Source organism: Choloepus didactylus, chromosome 4 (assembly GCF_015220235.1).
Source record: "Choloepus didactylus isolate mChoDid1 chromosome 4, mChoDid1.pri, whole genome shotgun sequence".
NCBI lineage: Eukaryota > Metazoa > Chordata > Mammalia > Pilosa > Megalonychidae > Choloepus > Choloepus didactylus.
In genome coordinates this window covers 189,387,389-189,391,736 of record NC_051310.1, presented here as the reverse complement: position 1 = coordinate 189,391,736, position 4,348 = coordinate 189,387,389, and the positions used below count along the sequence as shown (strand labels likewise).

Genomic DNA, 4,348 nt, shown 5'->3' with positions numbered 1-4,348 from the left:
AAAGCAAACTGGAGTCTATGGTTAATAGTAACATTGTAATATGCTTCCAGTAAATGTAACAAAGGCAATTACAGCAAAGCTAAATGTCTATGAGAGGGGGATATAAGGGAGGAGTATGGGATTATTGTAGTGGTTTTGTTGTCTGACTTTATTATATTGTATTCTATACAATTTTAATTTTTTAATCTTTTTTATTAGTACAGTTTTAACTTTTTTCATTTTTTTGAAGTAATGAAAAAGTTCAAGTGATGACTGTGTTAATGAATGTACAACTATATGATACTGTGAATTGATTGTACACTGTGGATGATTGTGTGATATGTGAATATATCTTTGTAAAAATGCAGGGAAAATATGAAGAGGTATAAAAGGTCTCGAGAAAATACTGAAGGATGTACCTATTTACTATTAGTGGGGAAGTAGAATGGTGTAGCCTATCTGGAGGACAGTGTGATGTTTCCAGAATAAGTTAACTATGTGGGGGCCATAAGGTCCTGCAACCCCATTATGGGTATACACATGGAAGATACAAGAGCAGGGACATGAATGGACATTTGCATACTGGTGTTTATGGTGGCAGTATTCACAATTTGCAATGGATGGAGGTGGCCTAAGGGTACATTGATTAACAGACTTGTGAACTGTGGTGTATGCATAAAATAGAATACTGAGCAAGAAGGAATGAAGCTGTGAGACACACAACTAGCTTAATCAATATTGAGGACAGCATTTGGAATCAAGTATGTCAGAAATGAACGCAAACCTTATAATGCCTCACTAATATTGAGTAACTACAATGTGTAAACTCCAAGAATTGAATGTTATAGCATAGCTTATTAGGATAATGCTTATTGTAATTGTCCGTAAATTGTAAACTCTTAAAGCAGTCATTTGAGTTGTAATGGTTATCTCTAAATTCTGAGATGCTGAACTCTGTGTATAACCTTGTCAGTCTCTGAAACTTTGCATATCTGTGTGATACCTGAAACTCAGAGCTAGAGCTCATCAGCTATGAATGTCAATATTACCTCATACAGCAACTGTTAAGCTGAAAAAGCATTCAGACTTCAATTACAGATATGAGTAAAGCACATCTTGTTAGGAGTAAGGCAAATTCAGCCAAAGGGTAAAGGATGATATTGACTGTGTTTAAAAAACTTCAACCACTGTGTGAGATGAAGGGAAGAGATATTTATTTGGTGCAGGATCTATATATTCTGCAGCACACTAAATAATTTAACATATACTTTCAGGTTGTTCAAACATCATAATTACACAAACTATGAATAGAAAGTGGATCTGTTAGGTTTGTACAGGTTAGTGGGAAATCCTGATACATCCCAAAGTAATTTTGACAGAGAATAAAAATACATTTGCAGGGTTCCCCTGAGGAACTGGGGAAAAATGCAGAAAGCTTGGACTTACACACCTGGGTTATTACTGATATTCTCACAATACCTGTGGACTAACAATCCAGGAGAATGTGCCTTCAATCTTGGGGCTTGCCCTTATGAAGATTGGTACTGTAATGGAGAGTGTAAGCCTACTTATAATCATGCCTAAGGGTCTACCCAAGAGAACCTCTTTGTTGCTCACATGTGTCCTCTTTCTCTCTCTCTAAGCCTGAGGCAGGTGAACTCCTTGCCCTCCCTGAGTCCCAGGGATGGAAGTCTCCATGGCAATGTGGGGCATGGCAGATGGGGATGAGCTTTGACCCAGCATCAAGGGACAGAGAAAATCTTGAACAGAAGGGGAGGAAGAGAATAGAGCAAAATAAGGTTTCAGTGGCTGAGAGTCTTCATATGGATTCTAGAGGTCACTCTGGAAGGCATTCTTATGTGCCTTATAGATATCCCTCTTTAGTTTCTAGTGTATTGGATTAGATAGAAGAAAATACCTGAAACTGTTGAATTGCAACTCAGTAGCCTTGATTCTTAAAGACAATTGCACCACTATGTAACTTTCATGGTGTGACTGTGAGATTGTGAAAACGTGTTGGCTCCACTCCTTTTATCAAGTGTATGGACAGATGGGTAGAAAAAAATGGGGACAAAAACTAACTGAAAAATGGGGGAGATGGAATGTTTTAAGTGTTCTTTTTACTTTAATTTTTATTTCTTTTGGAATAAGGAAAATGTTGAAAAATTGATTCCAGTGATGAATGCACAACTATATGATGGTACTGTGAATAACTGTACACTGTGGATGATTGTAGGGTATGTGACTATATAGCAATAAAACTATTTTTAGAAAAAGAATATTTCAAATCAATAACATTTTACATCTTAAGGAAATACAAAAAAAAAATAAAATAAAATAAAAAAAGAGCAGACTAAACCCAAAGCAGGTAGAAGGAAGGAAATAAAATTAGAGCAGAAATAAATTAGAGAATAGAAACCAATTAGTAGTTGGCACCTTGAAAAGATCAACAAAATTGAAATACCTATAGATTACACTAAAATTAGTAAAGAAAGTGATGATATTACTACAAACCCTACAAAATAAGTAAGTTATAATAGAATACTATGGCCCCTTCCCTCTCCTCCCCACCCCCATTGCCTCCTCTCCCAATTCTCCATCCTCTTCCTCCCTTGTCTCATCATGGCCTGACATATTTCAGCCTAAAAACCTTCACAAGGCTATAGGTGCCACACCCTGCCTATTTACTCCCAACCCCCAGCAAGAGGTCCACCCACCTGTCCCCAAGCTGCCTGCTCTGCTTGGCTTCCTACTTGCCAGGGTAGTTTTTTGAGACTTCTGCTCTGTGCCACTCTCTACAATGTCTCCAGCCACTCAGTTACCACGTTTCCCTTCCTGGCAGGAGGGGCTGCCTGCGGGCCTGGTTAAGCTGGGACACAGGGGCCCTGGAGCAAGTGGTGTCAGGGTCATTGGGTTGATGTGAATACAGTATCCTCTGGGGCTGTGCTTGTCCATGGCCTTCACCATCAAGCTCTGGAGCTTCTTCATTTACCTTTTGTGGAGGCAGATCTGCACAGTAATTCAGTACCAAACTCATTGATATGATATCCTTCCTTTATCTCCTGTGTCCTAGCATCAGCTGGACCAGGTGAAGAGAAAGATCTGAGTACTGGATCTGGATGTAACACTTACCCACTCCCACCATGATGGGGTGGAGGACAGGTTTTGCCTGGAAAATCTGACTTCATCCTCAAGGTGGTAATAGACAAGCATCCTGTCCAGCTTATTGCACATGAGTACCCATGTGGATTTCTTCTCAGAAGTGGTAATCCAATGGTATGAGATGGTGGTATTCACATAACGCATGGCAGACAAACTAGATAATAGAAGGATCCTCAAGAGGAGATACTATGGTAAACACTACTTGTTGGAGTTGGGCAGCTACATCAAGGACCTCTCACTGGTCCACAGTGACCTCTCCAGCACTGTGATCCTGGATAACTCCCCAGGGTCCTACAGAGCCATCCAGACAACACCATCCCCATCAAGTCCTGGTTCAGTGACCCCAGTGAACCAGCCCTTCTCAATCTGCTCCCAGTGTTACATGATGTCAGGTTCACAACTTACATGTTCTGTGTTGAGACAAAACCTTCACCAACACAAGCTCTAGTAAGAGCTACTCCCCCTCCACCTGAGTTGGGGTGAGAGGGAAAAGGAGGGTGAGCCCTTGGATGCTGCCTAATCCCCTATCCATGGTGAGGACTGCATGGGCAGAGTCTGTTCCTCCTACCCCTCTCTACCCTAGGAGCCCTACAAGCAGAGTACAGATGGATGCCTGGGCCAGACACTGAAGCAGCCTTCCTAACTTGATGTTGACACTTCTTGGAAACTCCAAACTAGGTGAAAGCCAAGGCTTAGGAGAGCCAAAAGAAACTGTCTATGTGGAAAGGCAGGACTGCAGAGTGTTGGACATTCAATGAATTCAGAAGCTCAAAGAGAAGCTAAGCCAGCTTTCTTGTGATTTGATTTAAAAAAAAAAAAAAAAAAAAAAAAAAAAAAAGAACACTTGTACAAAACTGACCTAATTTTTCAGTCTTGTTTCAGTGGCTGGACTGTGGATGGAACAGTGGGATTTTGGGCCACTCAATTCTCCCCAAACTTGTCCCCCTTTCTTTCCCTCTGTTTTTCTCTTTTCCTAGATGCCCTCAAAACTATAACCAGCTTTCTTTTTTTTTCTACTTTTTCTTTTAAACCATGCATTATAACTTTGACACCTGGAAAAAGAGAATATTATGAGAAATTGTAACCCAACAGAGATGATAACTTAAACAACATGGAATAATTCCTAAAAGCACACCATGCCTTTTCAGAATATTTACTCAAAAAAATCACTGCTCTAGAAAAAAGTTGTAGGGCATATTTCTAAAAA

The 4,348-nt window shown here is 40.0% G+C and overlaps 1 pseudogene; it reads left to right on the top strand.

Moving 5' to 3' along the window:
- The first annotated feature begins 2,932 nt into the window (after nucleotides 1-2,932).
- On the top strand, nucleotides 2,933-3,589 carry LOC119532499 (annotated as a pseudogene).
- Nucleotides 3,590-4,348: the final 759 nt, after the last annotated feature.